The sequence below is a fragment of the Callithrix jacchus genome, chromosome 1 (genome assembly GCF_049354715.1).
Source record: "Callithrix jacchus isolate 240 chromosome 1, calJac240_pri, whole genome shotgun sequence".
NCBI classification, from domain to species: Eukaryota; Metazoa; Chordata; class Mammalia; order Primates; family Cebidae; genus Callithrix; species Callithrix jacchus.
The window spans coordinates 17,310,730-17,335,610 of NC_133502.1; the positions used below are offsets into that span (position 1 = coordinate 17,310,730).

The 24,881-nt window shown below is 37.0% G+C and overlaps 1 protein-coding gene and 1 pseudogene across 3 annotated transcripts in view; one reads left to right on the forward strand and one right to left on the reverse strand.

The window, feature by feature from the left end:
* Positions 1 to 24,881, forward strand: part of ITGBL1 (integrin subunit beta like 1) — a 277,886-nt gene that overhangs the window by 175,597 nt on the left and 77,408 nt on the right. The window lies entirely within an intron of this gene.
* On the reverse strand, positions 22,594 to 24,236 carry LOC100384906 (alpha-1,3-mannosyl-glycoprotein 4-beta-N-acetylglucosaminyltransferase B pseudogene; annotated as a pseudogene).

The following is a 24,881-nucleotide window of genomic DNA, read 5'->3' on the forward strand; positions in this document are numbered from 1 at the left end:
CATGTTGTTGATTCATTGAAATAGGTAGAATGGTGTGGTGGCTTCATTACTGTGCCCAGTTCTTCCATCCATGCATTTTGCCCTGTGATTTGTGTTGCTGTGAAATTCATATGAGTTGTTGGCCAAGGCAACTGAGTGGAATGTGAATCTGACAATTTGGAGCAGAAGCTCTGAGAGCCTCCGGTGACTTCTCAACCCTCTTGGTTTTTCCCTTCTGTGGTAAGAATGGCATGTCACAGATAGCGACTGATCCTTCAGCCAAAGTAAGAAAAATACATGAAGAGTTGCCGCTGATACATAACCTGAGCAAGAAATAAGTAAGTGTTTTTTCTCAGTGAGACTCTGGGGTTATTACTATGGCAAGATCTAGAAAAAAATCCACACATAGTCTGTATCTCATACCTGGTGTACGGTATTGGGCTAGATTGATTATATATTTTATTTGCATTAGTTGTCACAATAATGGTTACATAGTTTTTCTCAAATTATAGGAGAGAAAATAAGGTTTACAGAGAGTTGGTGACACTAATTCTGGGAAAAGATTTATTTGAATTGTACTGTGGTGTTATGATGCATACAATGATAAAACACGAGTAAATAAGATTTTGTACAATATAATGAGAAAAGTTATTAATAAATAGTGTTAGTTTAACCTTTTAATTCTAATATTCTAATCAGTGGGCAGAATTAATACAATTATAGACAATAACAGAAACTCCTTTTCACCAGAATTGATTTTCTTATTCAAATTCAATTGAATATATTTTTAAGACTGAAAGCAAAATGTTCCAGTTAAAAATTTCCACTCTGCAAAACTTGGAATACAATGTAATTAGCTTTCTTGGAGTAAATGAACTGAGATTTTGATCTTTGAAAGTGGAAGATGATAGACTCCAATGGGGAGATGACCTTAGCCTTGTTAAGAAATGTTTAGTTGAGGAAGTCAACATGATAATGTAACAGATCATTGGTATTTTGGTTGCTAATGAGGCAGAAAATGAAAACTTCATAGAAGACATAATAAAGGCCTTGACATCCAAGTTTTGTGCTTGGAAGCCTGGATTTAATGAAGAAATTAAGTTTAGGGATATACAAAGTAAGATACTTTTCCATCAAGATGGGAAAGTTTTTGATGAAAATGTTATATGAGGAAAGTTTTGAGAATCCTCTGGGCTAGTCATTTGAGACTAGCTTTCTTAAATATTTCATTCATTTATTCCTTAAATACGTTTTTACAGTGGACTTACTCCATGCTGAGTGCCAGGTGCATGTCATGGGCAGTGAATAGGAAATTATTCTGTTCTCACAGATCTTTTACATTTCAGTGGGGGAAATAAACAAGAAACGAAGGAATTCCTTTTAAAAATCATAAATGCAATGAAGAAAGTGATAAAGGAAGAAGGGTTTGAGGCAAGGGGCAAGGATAGTATTTGCAAGAGAAAACGGAGCAGATGGGGTGAATGAAAAGGGAGCTGATGAAGAACTAATGTTTGATCTAAGACCTGAATGAACTAAGGAAGCATATATATACTTTCTTTTTTTTAGAAGATGATTTTTTTGATTTCGAGAAAATTTCAAATACAGAAAAGTACAAAAATGACAATACATTAATGCCATTCAATGCCCACAACCCCCACAATTGAACAAATTTTACATTTTCTTTCAATATAAGCAAAAGGTGTGTGTGTGTGTGTATGTGTGTGTGTGTGTGTGTGTGTGTGTGTGTGTGTGTGTGTCTATTTTTGGGCTCCTTTTAAATAATTAGTTTTAGTTTTATATGCAATTATACTCAATTTCAATTTGAATTTCTTTTTCTGTTTTTAGTTTTATGGGCATATCTTAACTGTAACACCTATGCCGGGAGCATGTTAAATTGTATATTATATAGTCAAAAGAAAATGAGAATGTACAATTATCTGGGAAGGTTTCCTATCATTCATGCAGACTTGTAGAAAAAAAAAATTGGTTGCCTAAATGATCTGTGCTGTCTCAGCAAATAAGAGGCCCTTGAGCTTTTGTGGCACAAAATATCCTGTGGAGCAAGATTTAGTCACTGGGTTATTTCCACCCCTGGCCTACCCTCCAAAAAGAATCTCATACAGAAGGAAATAAAACACATGTTAAATATCTGCATAATAAACCAAAGAAAAGAACTGAAAATAGCATCTATTTCAATAGAATGAATAAATATATAATCTCTTTGAAATAAACTCCAATTAATCATAAACAAATTACTCATGTTAGTCATAGTGATATTATTACATGTCATGTAGTTATATGAGGTTTGAAAAATCAGTCTCAAAGCTTATTAAAAGAAGTACAATTGTATTATTTGCTCATATGGTCAGAAATATATGAAATGTGGCCATATTTCAATTAGTGCTATTGTATAAATACTTGCTAATCCCCATGGTGAAGACAGAAAATGCATTCCTTAATCCACATGCACTCAGCTACTATATATAAAATGTGCAGCAATTCGTGTATTAGAATTCACTCCAGTAACTAATGTAGACCCAAACCAAAAGAAGGTAGTCATTATATATGCATAAAGATGGGCATATAAAGTCATTTCAAATACTTTAAAGTGTATCTGGCCTAATTTTCTACTCTCATATGGAACTGAAGAAAATCCAGATCATAAATTGCCTCCACAATTTATATTATATTATATTATATTATATTATATTATATTATATTATATTATATTACCATACCTTTTTTTTTTTGAGACAGAGTCTTGCTCTGTCACCCAGGCTGGAGTGCAATGGCACAAGCTCACTGCATTCTCCAACTCCCTGGTTCAATTGATTCTCCTGCCTTAGCCTCCCGAATAGCTGGGATTACAGGCTTCTCAGCCTCCCAAAGCGCTGGGATTACAGGTGTGAGCCACCATAACTTAATTGTGGCATATTTCAATCAGTATCTAAAGAAAACTGAGAGGAAGCAATTACTATTTACCTAACCAATAATACCAAAAAACAAAGTTATATCTGTTTTAAATGACTTGATTCCCAATAAACTGTTTGAAATTAAAGAACATAAAAAATTTTACAAATTAATTATTTACTCAGCAATGAGAATTTTTTTATCCCAAAAGGCTAACAGACCATATTTAATACTTTTCCTTATATTTCATTCTTTAATGCAATACACTTTTGGGATTTCAGAATGTGTTTCTCTCTTCAGTTTGTCCCTATATTATTTAGAGATTCCCAATGGCAATTCAGAATAGAATCATGTTTAAGTCAAAAATTTGCCAAAAATTTGATTTGGCACCAACAACTTACTGCAGACACTTTCAGGAAAAAAAAAATACCTTCTAATTGGCCAGTGGCAAGGATACAAGAGAGTGACCTACTCCTTTAATAATCAAACATATATCTGCTTAGTGGGAAAGTTGCCCTAATTTATCATTTAATCATAATATTCATTTTCAATCTGAACAAATCGGAAACTTATGACATTTTTAATCAAGGGCTAACAGGAGGAATTGGCCTTCTGGATGAATATAAAATCTCCATATCTATTAGAAGCCTATTCAAACACTTATAGATTATCGGCTTGTCAATATGTTACTTATATTTCTTCAGTATTTTTTATGAACAGACCTCTGGAAACATTGATTGGCACTTTTTTACTAACTTTTGTTGGAGACACCAAGTTTTATTCTTAGGTTAGCAGATTTTTAAGAGCAATGAACTACTTAAAGATAGCTGCAGCTTGTGCTTTGCAGAATTGGGAAGGAGAAGCTAGAGAAAATAATTATTCCTTACACTGTGTAATATTCTGGTCCTGGTGCTTTTCAGTACAGAAATGTGTTCCGTCATCTCTAAAGTTTCTAATATTGATACTGCTATGTCTTGTTCTGAAAATATTATGTCATATTATTTATTTGGATGCCAAAGACTTGGTCTACTGCTTTGATAAATTTTGTTCTAGCTCATCACATCAAATATTTTTATGAAGGAATTTAATTAGATTAATTTTATATGTTATGTCAAAATATCACATCTACTTAATTCTGAAATCAACTTTCACTGTGGCTGATGTTGGAACCAACTACATCTAGAAAATTCTATGGATATTAATTAGACAATTTATTTTTATAGTTATAAAATGTTCATGTGTGTATCACCAAAAATAACAAAATGGGAAGATTCATCGAAGTTTGGTAGAATGAACTTTACTAATTTTCCGTATATGTAGGCACTTTCAATGACTTGGAGGTGATAATATTTTCAAATAAAATAATTAGAAGCACACCTCAACTCCATGTTTGTTATATACATAAATAAAGTTGTGTATGTATGTAACCATACATTCTCTTTGAAATGTACATGTGCATGCATTTGCTTTCAGGTTAAACCAGTGATGGGGACAGCAAAGTCATACCTTGGCTGCCATCACACCAACAGAAGTAATTCCATCACTCTAAGCCAAGTAACTCTTTTACCCTGGGTTAACATGGGCATACCACATCTGGCTATAGAGAAACTCTCCAGGAGTCGGTAGTACACTTTCACATTGTCCAACAATGCTAACCCTCAGCCTTAGAGGTCATTTGGCAGCTTGTGACTGAGTTGAGTTGGTTTTGTGCAGTAAGGCTTAGATCTATAATGAAAAACAAATCTTCGCTTACTTCTGTTGCCCCATTTAATGATTATGAACAGTAAACTCTTATAAAGTATACTCTACTTGAAAGGAATATTCCTGTTACACTATAAAATATATTACTAGGTACTAATGGTAGAAGAAAGGAAAAATCTGTTATAAAATATATCAAATAAGGTTTTACATGTCATTATACACAATTGCAGAGACTTTTCAGAGGCTCTAATGAAAGGGTACTTCTCATGCTTTGGAAGCTCAAGTCCTCCTCAAAGAGAGTCAATGACATTATTTTACAGAGGATTTTATAGGAATACCATATAAAAGCAAAAATATGGCATCTGTAATTGCTACATAGTGTGTGCATGGCAAGTTGCTGCTACCCTTATGGGACAGCACTTCAAGTTCAAAGGAAAAAGCATACCCTTCCAACTTGCAGTTTAATTTAAGGATCAAATGAGCCAGCACACAGCTTGGCACATGTTAGGCTTTCAATATTTACATTCTTTCTTTAAAAAAATAAGCTATTTGTATTAGCTCATTTTCATGCTGCCAATAAAGATATACTCAAGACTGGGCAATTTACAAAAGAAAAAGGTTTAATGGACTCACATTTCCACATAGCTAGGGAGGCCTCACAATCATGGTGAAAAAAGAAAGGCACATCTCATATGGTGGCAGACAAGAGAAGAAAGAATGAGAAACAAGTGAGAGGAGTTTCCCTTTATAAAACCATCAGACCTCATGAGACTTATTCACTACCATGAGAACAGTATGGAGAAAACAGCCCCCAGGATTCAATTATCTCCCACTGGGTCCTTCCCACAACAATGGGAATTATGAACCCACAATTCAAGATGAGATTCAGGTGGGATACACCCAAATCATATCACTATTATTTGGAGTAATGATTAACAAATACAAAGTGAGGTTGAAATGAATATTATTTAGTATTTTGTTTTGAGTAAAAAGAAATTTTGCCCTTTAATCATGATCAGTCATAGTGTTACATATTTTAACTATATTTATTACTAAATTTTTGAAACAGTAAAAATAATTAATTAAGAAAAAAGAGAAAGGAAATGAACAGTGTTATAGGCAAGTAGATGGTGGTGTTTACAGCATATGATTTTCTCTCAGAAATTCCCCAGTCCTGTCTCCTATCTTACCTCTAGGAGCCCACATCTACACATCAATCTTTACTTCCTGAAGTCAAGACCTAAAATATCTGTTTACATTTGTAAGATAGTATTCAGAGTATTTGCTTTAAATATCCTTTCTAGAAATTTTTAGAAAATTAAGTATCTCATAGATTTTCTACACCATATTTTCTACTCATGGCCAATATTTCACTGAGAAAATTTTCTTTTATTCTGAAATTCATGGGATAAAATTGCTTGAACAATCAATTTTTGGAAAGACAGATAATGGTGCACAAGAATTGAAAATACACATATCTAATCATCATTTGGAACTGGATAAGTCATCTCCAAGTTATTTCATGTGAAATATAGTCAAACCCATTATTTAAATTATGGCCCATGGATATTTCTGAAATTGTAATTCCTTCAAATATATTTAAGAAGAAACTAAATATTTACTTTTAAGATTTATTCTAAAACAAAACATTTTACTACATTGAATAGATTCAAGATTTCAATTTGCATCTTTAGGTATAAGTAGGACCTTTCTTACTTTTAATTTTTAATTTTTTTTATTATGCCTTTATTATTCTGCATTATGCAAAATCTTGTGTGTTTCCAATTACATGTTTCATCGCGTTCTCTCAGCATTTTAGAGTATTTCAGTTTTGTTTTTGAAATATTTTGTGGTTGCCTCTCCTCTAAAATGCTTTAATGCAATTTCATTTAAATTTCAGATCATCCAATTATCAGAATAGCACTATGTAGACAACACATGAAGAAGTGAGTCATTCACCCATTTCCTGTCTTTTGTTTCTTTGCTGATTGAAGGGTTCAATAAATTGCTTCAGCTCATAATGACTATGAAAGTTAAATACTATTTTTATCCATTCAGCTGGGTTTTAAATACGGCATGTGGACCCATCATTCTGTCATGGGCAGAAGCTCTGGAAATTCTTGACAACTTATAATCTTCCCTCCCCATATTCACAAGTGAAAATGATTATACTTACAAGAAAGAACTCTACACACTAATTTTTGAATCAACTTTCAGAAAGACAAGAAGTCCATGAAAATCAGTGTACTCTATTGCTTTTGAGAAAAAATTTATCTCCGAAAATAAAGCATTTAGGATTTAAGAATTCAACTTATTACTTGTTTGTCATAAATTAAGGTTATTACTTATCACAAGTTGAATAAAATCAATTATTCATGATAACACGTTGATTTACTGTGATGTAAATTTTCTTGGATTAAAGTTAAATTTTAAAATGTGGTAATCTGTTTGATAGAGAATGAAACTTTCACTTTAGGAGAAGAATATCAAGTCCCAGACCACTCAATTTAGATCGTACCAGGCACTCTCTTGGTTTATCCCACACCCTTGTATATCCTACCTGGGTATATTTTTTACTACCTGAAATCTCACTGTATATTGTTTTACTTCTAGAAGTCTATTTCACCTTTTAGAATAAATATTACAGAAGAATGCACACTTTTCTTATTTACCTTTGTGGTCTTTAAAGTTTATTTTTAATTTGCATTTATTCTTTTTATTAAAAAAAAGAAAAACACCTTCAACTTCCATTTTGGATTCAGGGGGTACATGTGCAGGTTTGTTATGTGGGTACATTGTGTGATGCCAAGGTTTGGGGTAGGAATTATCCTGTCACCCAGGCAGTGAGCATAATACCTAATAGGTGGTTTTTCAGCTTTTACCCCCCTCCCTCTCTCCCTTTCTAGTAGTCCTCACTGTCTATTATTACCATTTTTATGTTCATGAGTACCCAATGTTTAGCTCTCACTTATAAGTGAGAACCCCAGAGCAGTACATTAGCATATCAAGTACTCCAGTGTCCTAATAAATAGCTGATGACTAACGCTGAAGGAATGAGAAGTAGCCATCATTACTTATTTAGTATTAGTGCACATTTTTTACTACCACGGTGTTTGTGACTAAAGGTTCTGAAATCTGCACTGCAGGACTTCATGGGTCTTTTTATTCCTGTGTTCTGAGTGTAATTATTTCCTTAGTTGTGTCGTGTGTATATATGAGTCCTTTTTCTCAATTAGGATCCAAACATGCCAATGCCAGGAACTTGCAATAGTTTCATCGTTTGAGTTCTATCATGGCTGACATAGATTAGCAGTGGAGGGTAAATGTGTGCAATGAAGGAATGATGAGTCAGTGTCTGCGTGCAATAGTAGGTGTCCAGTGATGGTTGTTAAATAAATGCATTAGCTTTTATTGGCCCCGATCCTGGCTGGCTGCGCCACCTCGGGGAGTAGTGGCTGCTGTCTTTGAAGGACACATGCTTACCCCTTTGGCTCTGATCTTCCCTGTTGTTCCCTTACTTGAAACTTAGTGGCAGCTGCCAGTTACTTATACTTACTGAGTACAGTCTAATGGAGAATAAAACACTCACTCTGCACCTTCACTAAAAATTAATGGGCTTTGTCATTGTAGATATGTGAGTTTGTTCTTTCCCCACCAGAATATAAAACAATGGAGTTTTATGTGTAAAGTAGAGGAAGATGGTTAGGGTTAATTTTATGCTTTTCATTGCATTTGGAATCTGAGTGATGTTCATAGAGAGGACAACGAGGAGTGCAAATATTAGAAGTGGTGTCTAATGTCTACCTCAGATAATGGTAAGAGCAAAAGATTGTGATGCCTATGGACACTGATGTTGGCTTGAAGATATTAAGTAGGATATCCTCAGATTTGTAACTACTCTATACTCACAGGGAGATTACAGTAGGAAAATGAAATTCATCAAATTCACATTGAAAAAAAGTAAACAACATCTGCCAAACAAAGATTCAAATTCCTCTTTAGGGATTCCGCAAATACTTGAAAAGCAAAGTCATCTTTATATTTACATGTATATTTTGTTTAAAATGCACTGTAACCATTTTGAACAAAACGTAACTACACCTTTGATTTTGTCTAGTAAAAATCCAGTAACTTTTTTAGATGAGTAATGCTTATTTATGTGAATAAGCAATTGACAAAAGAATAAGGTAGATATTGTGGAGTACCTGATGAAAATATTAGACTGTATACAGTTAGCATTTTTAATTTATGTAATACCTTAAGAACTAGATTCTGGGAGAGAAAATATTGTCAGTTTCAGAGAAAAGGATTTTAGATAGAAGAATATCGTCAAAATAAGCAGCAACGGAAAATGGAGATCAGGTAGGTAAATTAGAGAATTGCATCAGTCATGAATAACTTTTGACTGTGAGTAACAGACACCCTTCCTCCCAATCAAATGGCAGTTTAAACACATTTTGAGGGGGGTCTTATTTTGAGGAAGTGTAAAGGTAGGCAGGTTACAGCTGGTGTGACCGCTGTGCAACGTGTCTTCAGAGGCCCAGGCTTGCTTTGGCTCTGTGGTCTGTAAGATGGAACCACACTTGCATTCATGCTCTAAGATATCTGCAGGGACCCTAGACTCCTCCCTGTGTCTTGGAAGGAAGAAGGTAAAATGCCAAAAGAAACAAAAAGCAAAACAACATTGCTTGTTCTTTAAAGAACTTGACGCCTTTCAAGCCACCTTTTCAGGAGCCCACTCAGTGGCTTCTGTTTCTTTTTCAGTTGTATTTCACTGTCTTTGATTGCACAGCCATGCCTATCTGTGAGTGAGCCTTGGAATAGAGATTTGTATTTGAGTACATTATAAGCCTGAAAAAAAAGTGTTTACCCTAAGAAATAAGGTGGTCATTATATGGTATAGGAAACTAGCATTCTCCTTGCTTTTCTCTCATTCAAGGAAAGTAAGTAAAATCAATACCTTGAGGCATAGTTTTCAGGTTCTATTGCAAAAGCCTTCTCTGGTGTGAGCCAGGCAAGAGGCCATGGAGTAAGGAGGGAATCTGAATATAGGCTCTGAGAGCTGAAGATGAAAAGCTCAGGGAGGGGCATAGCATGAGGTTCACATCCCACAATTGCCTCATACAGGAGGGGCACGTGAGTAAGGAGACTGATTTTAGGTGTGTTTTATAAATTCTAATTTTTCATATTTTGTTTTCTGGGATGATTTATTTTTGTTTTATGGAAATCCTGGGGAGGGGGGCAAACCTAGTATTATTTAGCTTTTGATATTTGAATTTTTTTTCTCCAACTGAACTTCCCTTGCACCTGACTTCAGAAACAGTCTTTAATTTTGCTGTAGGAGCAATATATTGCTGTTCTCTGCCTAATGAAAGCAGCTAATAATGATTAATGCCAAAGAGTGTGTGTTCAGAGGGAGGAACAGAGCTGCTGGACAGTATCCACCTTTGATGGATGTGTTTCCACTGGCTTTGACCCTCCACTGTTGCATCTGCAATGGCGTGAACTGCAAGCACCATTTTGAGGACGGCATGCTGCTTGTTGTCGTCCACAAGTTTCCCACATATTCTACCACTCCACTGAGTTTCTCTGTGAATAAAGCTCTTTTACAGTAATTGGTGCTTCCTTTTGAGAGCCACCAGGTATAATTATTTTACCTTGTTGTATTTCAGCAAAACAAAATATCATTCTTAATGTGAAAAACCTAAAAATATATGAAGATTGCAAATTACATAAAAGAATGGTCAAAGAACTTCAAGAAATAACTTATCCAAAGATTAAAACAAGAGTAAGTAAAATATATATATGTAAAAGTTCCATTAAATTGGAAATATGAACCTTTTTTACATATGAATTGGAAGGATGTTTTTAGTGACATTCAGGCTTGATAAGAATTCACCATGAATAACATAGACATAATATTTCTGTGAAGTAATTGGCCAGTGTGAATTAAAGAGCCTTAAATATCTATACCCTTTGCCCAATAGTTTTATTTTGCAGTCTACCTCAGCAAATGCTAAAATATGTGAAAGAGTATATGCATGTATGTATGTGTGTGTATATATATATGTGTGTGTGTGTATGTGTGTGTGTGTGTACACACTTTGAAATTTAATTTCTAATAGTGGGAAAAAGGAAAGCAACCTCAAAATCTAGTAAGAGAATTAAATGGTTAGGTAAAAAGAAGGCTGAACCACACTAAAGCAAACCAAAAGGAAAAATAACTTTTCAAAGGATATTGAAAGACATGACATGTTCATGATATAATATGTAAAATAAGTAAGATTCAAAGATACAAGAGAAGTGCAGTGGGAGAAAAAAATTCAAAATTCAAGAAAAAGCTAAATCCTGAAGTTTTATAATATATATTGTATATAATCCATATATGAAAAATAATAGAAATTAAATAGGCCAAAAATGTAAAAGTAATAGACTCTGAGTGGTAGAATTATGTATTATCTTGTTCTCTTCTTTTATTTTCCAATTTTACACAGTGAATCTATATTCGGTCACTAAAATGTGGTTAAATATGTTGGTTAGTTTGATGTTTATTATTTACTGAAATATTTGAAGCCAATTTCTAGGACAGATGAGAGCAGAAATGCCACATAATTATGAGAATAGATTTTTATACTTATGGTTATCACAATTATAAAAATTAACCTTAAGCAAGTAATTCAGTAGTAATAGAAATAGTTATCCAAATTAATATCTTTCATTTTCAGAATCATCTATGATGAGAAAACATTTGTCTAGAATTCATTTATAATACAAGATTTTTATTGAAAAAATTTACTGTTAACACATTTTAAAAATTAATATGTGATTCAATTTCTTATTATGATGAAACAGTTTTAGTTTTAGTAGACCAATGCTGTTGCCAAAGACAACAAGAAAATCTGTATAAAATACCAACAAAAAAAAAATCATTTGAATGAATGGGAATACTGGTAAGGCCACCAGTGCTTGAGAAGCCCAGATCTCATAGGGAAAGAAGCTAATTTGTGTGTACAATGCTTCCCTCTCAGACCATTTGCTGAATTTTACCCTCTGCAGGGAAAGAGGGTGAGAAGTTCAGCAGATAACTTGGATATAAGAAGAGAAGATGTCAGAACTTTCTGGATTCTTACAGGGTTGGAAGAAAACATAGAAGATTGAGACTTTTAAAGCCACCAGCCCTTTGGGGTCATGACCTTGGAGACAAGGGAAGTGCAAAACGTGAGCCAACTATTCCACCCTATATTTTTTCCAAAAGCATTTGCCAATTTAAGAACAGTGAAAGATTAGAGACTAAGAAGCCAAGAAGAAAGTGATTAACAAAGTGATTAGAACTGGCTGGAGCCTTCGGATGCTTGGAAAACAAAAATTGAATTCCAAGATCCACAAAGGAGTGTGGACCTAATAATCTTACAGAAGGCTCAGGAAGTATTGGTGAATCAGAGAGATCAAACCTAGCAAAGACTCCCACCTACCTGGCGTCAGCTCAGTCGCTGATTGGACTTGAGAGATCTACCCCTAATTTTGATGACTGCCAGAGAATAGGATAAGTTATTTTAGAAGAATTATTACACTATTCAGAGTTTCTACAGTGTCCTACATTCAATAAAAATATATCCAAACAAAACAGATAGACAACAAACTAGGACTATTAGGAAATACAGATAATAAAAACAGACATGTGAGACAGATATTGGAATTATCAAATAAAAGTGGTCTACATTTTAGGAAAGAGAAGACAAGATGTAGAATTCAAAAGATATTTAGAATCAATAAAAGAATGTAGTAACTAAGACTGAGACCTCGAGTAGTAGGTTTAACACAGATTGGGCATAATAGAAGAGAGAATTAGTCAAAGTCAATAAAATATAGACATTTAATGATGAAATATTTAAAGCTTTCTCCCAGTGATTGGGAACAAGGCAAGGATGCCTGATAGCACCACTTCTATTCATCATTGTTGGTAAATTATCATTGGTAAACTTAGTACATAAAAGCAAGAAAATTATAAAAAGACATAACAAATGGAAGGAAAGAAATAAACTATTGTTCACCAAGGACATAAAGTAATTTCTGGCAAGGCATTAAAATTATTAAAGTTCATAGAAAATAAGAATATAAGAAAAAATTAGTTGTTTAACTATCCTAGCAACACTAGATGTAAGAGTATATTCTACATAATTCCAATTACAAAATTTCAAACACTGATTTATAGTAATAGAAGCTAGGTTGGTGGTTGAGTTGGTGGCGGACAGAAGAGGAAATCCGAGGGTGTTAGTAACATTATTTTTTTTCACTTGGGCGTTAAATTGATCTTTTCACTTTATGACAATTCATTGAGTCATGAATTCATGATTTGTGCATATCTGTGTATATGCCTGATAAGTGGTATTATGTAGATGAGACATCTACATAAGATTTTTAAGAGTGGTAACAAGAGCCATAATAAAAATTATGATTAACACACTTTTATTCTTAATAAAGAGGAGTATACATATGAATCAAGAAATTAGTAATTTTAGTTTTAGAGTCTTGTTGGCTTTTAAACATCTGCTCAATTTTGTGGTTCACAGATACTCAATTTTTCTTGAAATTTAAATGTGAAAACACATCTGTTTCTCTGATTCATATTTTTATGGTCAAGTCTGAAATGAGACAGTTGTTGTGAACTGAGAAATCATTCAAAACACAAGGGATGTGTCTTCTTCTTATTTATGAGGAGGAAGTACAATAAAGTCCTGATATCAGCAACTTGCATTGGTGGCTTATTTACATAAGAAATTGGATTAAACATTTCCTTTTCTACTTGTGGATTTCCGTCTTTCTCAATTAGACTATAAGGTCAATGTAGGTAGAGCTCCTGAATAAGTAATTTAAAAAATGAAAGTGTGAATAGCAGAACTATCTTTTGAATTAGAAATTTTTAAAAAATATTGTTAAGGTAATGGATCTGCAGATGATATTTCTCATGGAAATCTATACTTGTTTAGATGTTTTTTCCAGTCCAGTGAGGTAATGTCTGACCCCTTAGATGCTTCTGCCACAACTTTAGCAAGGACCATCATCTCTCCCAAATTGCATTGCCCAAGAGCCTCTCAGCTGCTCTTACTGAGCAGCCTATTACTCACCTTGTACACTTTGATTTATGTATTCACCACACCTCTGTCAAGGTAATCTGGCCAAAATTTGATTTTCTAATTTTTCAGCTGAAGGTTTATTAAGGCTTTAGGACATGTCTATATTCCTTTCCTCTCCCACATCCTCTTAGTTTAACTTCCTACCTTAGTGAAAGTGTCACCTTTTTCAAGAAGCTCTCAGGGCTGGAATCAGATATCTGTGATCTAGTTACATTTCTCACATCCTTATTTCCTTCTGTTATAACATGTAGGATTATTTGTGTGCTCTGCCCAATAAAGTGTAAGACACCTGAGAAGGAGTGAGAGTAAGAATGAAAGCAAAAGTGAGACTGAGAGAGACAATTAGCTGTTTATTCTAAAAATGCATTGTCCTGTTAATGCTCCTGATACTGTTGGGTCTCAACTTTCTCATCAGATCCTCAAATGCCCAAAAACGTTTTGATTAAAGTAAATGTAATTGTTGCCCTGAACCATGGTTTTATATTTTGTCAGATATATACTAATAACATAGTATATAGGAGATGTGCTTTACTTTCTTTCTTTCAGGAAGAATATTAGGTTAGTTTGTATTTAAATGAACTATCTGGTTTGTAAATGTGTTTGTAAGGAGATGAAATACATTTATTTTTTTCTTGTACCTTATGGTAAATACTTGAATGTTTGTATTATATACTTTCCTAGTACCTTCCTTTGATTGAGAATAATTTTTATATCATGACCCTTATTTAATTTTGAAAAACATAAATATATTTATGGTAATTGAAAATATTAATTACTTTTCTTTGGCATTTGTCCAAAATAAAAAAATAAGCATCCCTAGTTATTTAAAATGTAAATTTTAAGAAATACAAAAATTGGATCAATTTCTAGTTCCTCATCTGCTGGCCAGGTGACTTCTTTTTTTTTTTTTTTTTTTTGGCAAGTTTTTTTAAATTTCCAGGGTACATGTGCAGGATATGCAGGTTTGTTACATAGGAAAACATGTGTCATAGGGCTTGCTGCACAGATCCACCTACCACTTAGGTATTAAGCCCAGCACCCATTAGCTGTTCTTCCTGATGATCTTCCTCCCATGGCCCCCATTTGGCAGGCCCCGGTATGTGTTTCCACCCCCACCCCATGTGTCTATGTGTTCTCATTGTTCAATTCCCACTTCTAAGTGTGAACATGCAGTGTTTGGTTTTCTGTTCCTGCCTTAGTTTGCTGAGGATTATGGATTCTAGCTCCATCCATGTTCCTGCAAAGGACATGATCTCATTCCTTTTTATGGTTGTATAGTATTGCATGGTGTATATGTACCTCATTTTTTAATCTAGTCTGTCATTGATGGGCATTTGGATTGATTCCATGTCTTTGCTATTGTGAATAGCCCTACCCCGTAATGAAATTGCTGGGACAAACCATACTAATTCTTCTAGATCTTTAAGGAATTGCCACACTCTTCCATATGGTTGAACTAATTTACACTCTCACCAACAGTGTCAAGTGTTCCTTTTCATCTCCAACCTCTCCAGCATCTGTTATTTTTTGACTTTTTTTTTTTTTTTTTTTGCCAATCAGCGTGAGCCTTGAACTCATGACCTCGCCTTCACAAGCGCCACGACATCCAGCTGGAGCCAATTTGGACCCCCGTTTCTTGACTTTTTAATAATGGCTATTCTGACTGGTACAAGATGGTATCTCATTGTGGTTTTAATTTGCAATTCTCTGATGATCAGTAATATTGAGCTTTTTTTCATATGATTGTTGGCCGCACGAATGTCTTGTTTTGAGAAATGTCTGTTTATATCTTTTGCCCACTTTTCAATGGGAATATTTTTTTCTTACAAAGTTGTTTAAGGTCCTTGTAGACTCTGGATATTAGACCTTTGTCAGATGGATAGAATGCAAAAATTTTCTCCCATTCTGTATGTTGTATGTTCAGTGTGATGATAGTCTCTTTTGCAGTGCAGAGCTCTTTAGTGTAATTAGATCTCATTTATCAATTTTGCTTTTGTTACAATTGCTGTTGATGTTTTTGTCATGAAATCTTTGCCTGGGCCTATGTCCTGACTGGTATCACCTAGATTTTCTTCTAGGGTTTTTATAGTTTTAGGTTTTACATTGAAGTCTTTAATTCATCTTGAGTTAATTTTTATATAAGATGTAAGGAAAGGGTTCAGTTTCCATTTCTGCAAATGGCTAGCCAATTGTACCAACACCATTCATTAGATAAGGAATTATTTCCCCATTGCTTGTTTTTGTCAGGTTTGTCAAAGATCAAATGTTTATAGGAGTGCAGTCTTATTTCAGAGTTCTCTATTCTCTTCCATTGGTCTATGTCTTTGCTTTTGTACCAATACCATGTTGTTTTGGTTACTATGTGACTTTAAAAAAAATTGATTGATTGATTATTGATTGATTGATTGAGACAGGATCCCACTCTGTCACTCAGGCTATACTTGATCTTAGCCAAAAGGCCAAGAAGTGATGTCACCCAGGCTAGATTGCAGTGGTGCATTCATGGCTCACTGCAGCCTCAAACTCTTGGACTCAAGAGATCCTCCTGCCTCAGCCTCCAGAGTATCTGGGCATACAGGTGCTTGCCACCACACCTAGTTAATTTTTTAAAAATTTTTGCTGTGACAGGGTGGCTATGTGACCTTAAGTAAGTTACCTAAACCCTGTAAGTCCATATGCCTCATCTGAAAAACTAATAAAGACATACTAAATATTGTATAGGGTCACGGTGGAGAAGAATCAAACAGTAGACATGCAATATTTAGTATAATGCCAGGAAACTAGTTGACTGGTCATAGTCACACAAATACTTTGGGGCAGGCCTATTTCTTGCATACCTGTGGTTTCAGAACATTTTCAGAAGTCTCAGACCTCAAACCCATATGTGGAAAATCCAAAGTTTTTTGTCTAAGAAGAATGAAGTTATCAATGAATATCTATTCCCTTACCAGTGCTTCGTTACAATTATTTAAACCTACCAACTTCTATATGGGGAAGACTGGAAAAAGGTTCAAGAAGTGTTTCCTCAAAAACACAAAAATGCATAAGAAAGAAACAGATACATCAAAGTTACCGCAATAGAGTGACCATCACAGAATAAGAAACTTCAGCTATTGACTAACTGAAGCTAATATCATGATGGAAAAGTCTGTTATTAGTGTTGAGGTGAAGACTGACCATATAAGAGATCTGAATTTATTCAGGTGAATATTGGGATGTCACTGACTTTATCAGATTTATTATAATTAAGAGTAAGAAGGAAGAAAACTGGAATTCTGAGATCATGAAAAGAGTTCAGAATAAATGGGAAAAGTAAATGCAGCACTAATAATGTTACCAAAATCAATCAACAAGTCAGTCCACAAATAAATGTTAGATATATATGTGAAATACATTGATGCTCAAAGTAGAATCTTTGACTTTAAGTAGCATACATTTTAATTAGTAAGGAGAGGGCTCCAAAAACATGTAAATAGGCAGCAAGACAATACATGGTTTTGGCAAGTGCTATGATGAACTATGGCAACACAGTAAGAAATACCGGTGGTAGAGAGGGCTTCTTAAGATGATGTATGTGTTGAGAAATAAATGACAAGACAGTGATCAAAATTTGGGGGGAATGTTTTACAAGCGAAAGTAACCTCAAATACAAAAATGCCAAGTTTGCAGACTTCAGGGATGAAAAGGACAACTGTGTTCAGATAACTGAGGCTGAGGAACAGAGAGAGATGAGTTTAGATCTTGTTTGAGACAGACCATGTAGGGCCCTGACGTCCAAATTTGGATTTTATTCTAAATGAATGAAGTCCATTTGAAGATTTTTAGAAGAGGAAAGTGACATACTTTTCTTTCCTTCAAGAAATCCCTCTGGCTGCTGTGTGGTGGATGCCTCTAGATGCCCAAAGGTGAGGACGAGGGCCGGCTGAGCAACATAATAGGAGTTCAGGTAGAAGATGATGGGAGCAGTGGAAATGGTATCATAATTTGCATTTGAGATCTATTTTACTAAAGGCTGGAGATCTGGAATATGAGTGAGCGGAATCAAGGTCATTTTTGATCTTAGTTACTAGGTGAAGGGTCATGCCGTTAACAGAGAAACAGAAAGCCTTGAGGAGCTGATTCGACGGCGATGTGGGCAAATCAGTGGTTCTCTTTTGGTCATGTTACATTTGAGGTGCTTATGATACAAAGTGAGAAGTTAAATACACATGCCTGTAAGTAACAAGAGAAGTCTAAGTTAGATACATAGATGTGATGTCTTCAGAATGCAGATTGGTGTAAAGCTTTGGGCCTGGATGCAACCACCCAGGGAGAAAGTCCACAAAATTATGGAAATGGCTGGGAACAAAGCAACATTTCTAAGTCTGGGAGGAAAGACCTGGAAACCAAGACGAAAGGGTGAAAGCAGTGCTGAGAAACAGGCAGATTTCAGTTACAGCAAGAAGATAAAAGCAGTGTTCAGAGAAGAAGGCGTATGACTACAGATAACCTTGGTGATGACAGATTAAGTTTCACAGACATTAGGAAAGGAGCGAAGAGGAGAAGGGGCATGAGGAATAGCGCAGAAGAGTGATGCAGTTCCTTCTGGTGGTGTGCAGTCTGGAGACTTGGATTTATGAAAATGACTGAGGTGAAAGTGATGCAAGAAATGATACACTTGCTTAAAAGCAAAGTGTGCCATGAAGGCGGGGATCTTGGCAAAGAGGAGAATGAATTCATGAAAGCATCCTGCCCTTGAAATCTCACTGCACTGCTAGATTGAAACTAGATTGGTGGCACAGAATGGGTGTTTTGTTTTATCTTATCTCTGTATTTTCTTATGTGGGAGGAGTAGACATCTTGCAAAAAGCTGTTGCCAGACACGCACATTTAAATGTTCTGAAACGCGAGATGATAGACAAGATAAATTTAGTCAAATGTATACGTTAATAATTTATCTTCAGAAAATGCAGATCTTCATTGTAGTTATTTTCCTGTTTCTGTAAATGTAATTAAAGCATTTATAACACAGGGGAACAACAGTAATGGAATCGAGAACAACCTGGTGTAAAGAAGAGTATTGAAAAATTTTAAGTTCCTCTCTCCTATGCTTTCTAATATTTCTGTTTGTAAACCCAATTTTCACTTCCCCTTTCTATGAAGCTAATGCTAGATCTTACCGCTTTGCATTTAAAACATCCACTTTTACTGCCAACATTCATGTACTTCTCCATTGTTAAATGAGGTAGTCACAGATCTCTGATGTGCCGTGTGGTGGTACCTGAGCTGACTGAGTGGAGGCAGCTCTTATGATGCTGGCCATTCCCACAGGTAATCATTGGCAAAGCCTAAAGAGATGCTATGGAAGCCTTAATATTATTGATGAAAAGGGTGAAATATTTGAAGAGATTTATTGTAAGCCAAATATGAGTGACCATGGCCCATGATACAGCCCTCAGGAGATCCTGAGAACATGTATCCAAGGTACAACTTGGTTTTACTTATTTTAGGAAGGCATGAGACATCAATCAAATGCATTTAAGAAATATATTGGTTTGGTTCAGAAAGGTGGGACTACTCAAAGCAGGGACCGGGAAGGGGGCTTTCATGCTAAAGGTAAATTTAAATGTTTTCTGGTTGACCATTGGTTGAGTTTGTCTAAAGTCTTGAATAAATAGAAAGGAAATGAAGGAAATGTTCAGATTAAGTTAAAAGATTGTGGAGACCAATGTTTTTTGAAGTTTTATAATAGCTGCCTTTAGAGACAAAAGATGTCAAAGGTTTCCTATTCAGATCTTTAAAAGGTTCTCGACTTTTAGTTAATCTCTTCAGGATTGGGAGGACCTGGAAGAAAATGATCTAGCTATGTTAAGATGCAGTTTTTCCCTCACAAAGAACAGCTTTGCAGGGCTACTTTAGGATATAGCACAGAAACATGTTTTGGGGTAATATATTTTTATTTTCTTCCTTGTTTTGTAATGTTGTACCAGAGTCAGATTGGAAAGTGAGCCATGATATATATGGTTAAATAAAACCCATCTGATGAGAATTTATAGTTTGGAGGGCATGACTTTTCAGAACACTTAAACAGAAACTTAAGCAAGATTAAAAAAAAATCAGAGCTTAGACCTTAATATCCAGAGAATATGATGCATATTCATAAAAAAATATAAGGACCACCCACTTAACACTCTACACTCTTTCAAAATCATATTCTAATTTGCTTGTAATAGGTGGCAATATTTTTCTTTCATTTATGGATAACTAATCCTCACCTTTGTCAAACACGTCTTTCAAGAGTATGTAATGAATCAGTTGCGGCTCCAAGTCTACATCATGTATCTTTACATCCTCCTTATTCACTTATTTCCCTTTTAATCAATAAAATACATCTTGAACATATATTCAGGCTCCCTTTTAGTCAAATATTGTTGTTTTAGTTAATTTGACTGTGTTCCCAGTACTGCTTCTATAGAAGGTGAGCCCACATGCAGAGAGGAAAGTGGTGTGACTTGGCCTTAAACATAATGAAGCTTATACAATGTGCATTTTGTCTTAAGTTTGAATATAAATATAATTACCACATGTGTTACATTAAACCAATGAACTTTTACTATGCTTAGCCCAGTGTATCATCAGTTTTTAATTCAGGTTGTAGAAAAATTTATCATTTTGCTTCTTGATAAAATGATTTATTATTAATATTTTGTTCAACTTTATTGTTTTAAGCTTTTATCAAACATGTTACCTCTTTACTCAATGGTGACATGCTAGCTCTAGATAAGTGGTCTGATGGTAACACATGCACAGAGGGTAAAATTCCATGTGACTACTCAAGTGCCCATCAAACACTTTTTTTAAAATACCCATTTTGATACATTCTTAGTCCCATTCTACATTTTATACAGGTCCCATTCTTTGATTTTGATTTGTTTTGTTACATTTGACTCTCCTTACAAATTAGCTAACTATGCCCAAGCTCTAATGGTGTTGTTATAGATTTTTTAAAATGTTGGTTCCCTCCATTTTATTGTTTTTTTTTTAAATTTTTTTATGGTACTTTAGGTTCTGGGGTACATGTGCAGATCATTCACGACTGTTGCATAGGTACATACATGGCACTGTGGTTTGTTTGCTTCCATCCCCCATCAACTATATCTGGCATTTCTCCCCATGTCATCCCTCTGGAACCTCCCCACCCCCCCCACTTTTCCTCCCCTATTTCCCCCGCAACAGACCCCAATGTGTGATGCCCCCCCCATGTCCATGTGTTCTCATTGTTCAACACCCACCTATGAGTGAGAACATGAGGTGTTTGATTTTCTGTTCCTGTGTCAGTTTGCTGAGAATGATGGTTTCCAGATTCATCCATGTCCCTACAAAGGACATGAACTCATCCTTTTTTATGGCTGCATAGTATTCCATGGTATATATGTACCACATTTTCCTTGTCCAGTCTATCATTGATGGGCATTTGGGTTGGTTCCAGGTCTTTGCTATTGTAATCAGTGGTGCAATGAATGTAAGTGTGCATGTGTTCTTATATAGAATGATTTATAATCCTTTGGGTATATACCCAGTAATGGGATTGCTGGGTCAAATGGAATTTCTATATGTAGGCCCTTGAGGAAGATCCACACTGTCTTCCACAATGGTTGAACTAATTTACACTCCCACCAACAGTGGAATAGTGTTCCTATTTCTCCACATCCTCTCCAGCATCTATTGTCTCCAGATTAATGATCACCATTCTAACTGGCATGAGATGATATCTCAATGTGGTTTTGATTTGCATTTCTCTAATGACCAGTGATGATGAGAATTTTTTCATGTTTGTTGGCCTCATGTATGTCTTCTTTTGTAAAGTGTCTATTCATATCATTTGCCCACTTTTGGATGGGGTTTTTTTTTTTTCTTGTAAATCTGTTTTAGTTCTTTGTAGATTCTGAATATTAGCCCTTTGTCAGATGAGTAAATTGCAAAAATTTTCCCATTCTGTTGGTTGCTGGTTCATTCTAATGACTGTTTCTTTTGCTGTGCAGAAGTTCTGGAGTTTAATTAGATCCCATTTGTCTATTTTGGCTTTTGTTGCCAGTGCTTTTGGTGTTTTAGTCATCAAGTCCTTGCCTATGCCTGCACCCTGAATGGTTTTGCCCAGGTTTTCTTTTGGGGTTTTTATGGTGTTAGGTTTTGTGTTTTACTCTTTAATCTGTCTGGATTTAATTTTAGTGTAAGGTGTCCAGAATGGGTCCAGTTTCTGCTTTCTGCACATGGCTAGCCAGCTTTCCCAATACCATTTATTAAACAGGGAATCCTTTCCCTGTTGCCTGTTTTTGTCCAGTTTGTCAAAGATCAGATGGTTGCACATGTGTGGCGTTGCCTCTGAGACCTCTGTTCTGTTCCGTTGGTGTACGTCTCTGTTTTGGTACCAGTACCATGCTGTTTTGATTACTGTAGACTTTTTTTTAAATCCTTTATTACAAGTCACACTCTTACAGAAGTGTATGTGGACTTACGTGAAAAAATCAAATGTATCCAAGAATAAAAAACACAGCACATAAAGTAGTATATGCATTCCAGTGTTTGGGCCAGAGACTGTGGGCACCCAAGAAAAAGCTCTTCTAAAATGACCTGGCTGGGGCAGGCCAGGTGCGAATGGTTCTGGGCTGCAGGCACAGTGTGGGGGCCGCCTGCCTCCTCCACGGCCCAGGACAGCACCAGCTCCTGCTGCCTCCGGGCCAGCGGCGGATCTCAGGCCGGCCCGAGCCCGGCACCAGGCAGAACCCTTCGGGCAGGGCAACATATCTGGCCCTCTGGGGACGGCAGTGATGAAATACCCCGGAAACGTGGGCTTCAGGGCTGACCACAGTGTACCCTCAGAGGCCCTCGACTTAATCGGCCTTTTTCAGGAAGCTCTCACTCAGAATCACCCACACAGGGGAGTCCGTCTGGATGGAGAGGCGCAGAGCTTCCAGAGGGCCGAAGGCTGGGCCCACCTCTCCCTCTGCCACTCCCTTGTAGAAGGAGCCGATCTGGAGGTAGCCGTTGGGGCTCCGAGGGTACCGGAGGGTGGCGGCGAGGCCCTTCTGCAGGGCCTCCTTATCCGACTGAGGGTTATCAAAGAGCAATACCTCCACAGGCGTATTGAAGAACTTGTCCTCTGGTTGCTCAATGTTTCCACTGCAGAAGAAAAACTGCTCCAGTCGCAAGGGCTGGAAGAAATGGAAGCGGATGAAGTTCCCAGCGGCGAGGGTGAAGGGCCAGAAGTCCTCGCGTAGGTAGGCTTTCTCCCAGGTGAAGTGCTGGTGTGTCTTCAGGCTTGTGCCCACCTCTGCTGGTGAGCTCACGTGCTCCTTCCGCAGTGCCCGCTTTCCAAAGTCCTTGTCCTTCAGTTTCTGGATCTTGCCAGCCAGTGAGGAGTGAGTACCCACGCGCTGGAATAGGGGCAACTCGAAGCGGATCCGCAGGTTGGCTTTCTGCCGGTCACAGGGCTTCGCATCCTTCTCGGGGCTGCAGACTTTCACCCACAGAATATGGCCCAGGGGCCAGTCGGTGGACTTGTGTCGGTATAACATGAGGATGAACTCTACAATCAAGCTCAGGTCTGACTTGAACATCTTCCCAGTGAAGCCCAGCTGGGAGAACTCCAGGATCATCCAGTCCTCTGAAGGCTGCTGCAGTGCCAAGTTCTTCATGGTGTTCAGGTCATTGGGCCTGGCCACAATGTCGTCCTCCAGCTGCACGTAATAGATGCCTTTGGACTGCACGTACATCACGAGGAAGCAGTAATGGAGGTTCTGTTTGGTCCTCCACCTGACTCTCTCCTTGGGGTCCCCAAAGGACTCTCGGAAGCTGGAGAAGTCAGGGTAGAAGTGGGAAGAGGATCAGATGACCTCCAGGAGCCCGGAATGGATCCCGGTGGGGAACAAGGCCTTGATGTTCTCTGTCACTGCTGAAGTGTCCTGGGGGTCAGTCTCAGCAATCAGCACCACAATGACTGAGTCCTCCTTCTACTGTGGGCTCAGCTCAGGGATGAGCCAGTGCAGAGGGTCAGACAGGTATGAGAGGCACCTCGCGCCCCATGCTCAGGATGCCTGTCACCACCTACACTCCGGTGCGGCCCTGGCCCACGCGCACCGCGGGCTGCAGACCATTCTCCTTGGCCAGCAGGTGTGGTAGGTGGTGGAAGACAGTGGGCAGGTGTAGCACCTACTGGTGTGAGCCGTTCCACGGCTGCAATGGGGGAATCCTCTGTTAGGCGGCCCCAGGTGCGATTGCCTCTCCCTCTCGCAGCACCTGCCTCTCCAAAACGGCCCTCTTGATCTCATCCAGCACCAGGTTGAGCTCCTTGGAGCACTTGAGGCTCTCCTGCTTAGCTGTGTGCAGCCGATCCTGCAATTCCAGGAACTCCCGCTGGTAAACGTCCACGACGTCGCCTTTCTGGCAGCTGAGCGCCGAGTACCAGGACAGCGAGAGGAAGGCGCACAGGCAGAAGAGCAGCAGGGTCAGGAAGGTGCCATTGCGGAGCCTCATCTCCTCTGGTGCGCGGCTTGAAATCAGGTAGTGTGATGCCTCTGGCTTTGTTCTTTTTGCTTAGGATTGACTTGGCTATGCCGGCTGTCTTTTGGTTCCATATGAAGTTTAAAGTGTTTTTTTCCAGTTCTGTGAAGAAGGTCATTGGTAGCTTGATGGGGATAGCATTGAATCTATAAATTACTTTGGACAGTGTGGCCATTTTCATGATATTGATTCTTCCTATCCATGAGCATGGAATATTTCTACATTTGTTTGTGTCCTCTCTTATTTCCTTGAGCAGTGGTTTGTAGTTCTCCTTGAAGAGGTCCTTGACATCCTTTGTTGGTTGTATTTCTAGGTATTTTATTCTCTTTGTAGCAGTTGTGAATTGAATGGGAGTTCGCTCATGATTTGGCTCTCTGTTAGTCTGTTAATGGTGTGTAGAAATGCCTGTGATTTCTGCACATTGGTTTTGTTTTTTAAAGTTACAAAACATTTTGAGATTGGCTTTCTTCTTGTTGAAACTGGAATTCATATTGGAGGGTAATATTCCCCCCATGGGGTCATCAGTATTCATAGACTCTTGATTTACATTTTGCACACACTGCATGTTCTGTAAGATACCTAGAACGCTGCACACCTGGATGAATATTAATGATTGTC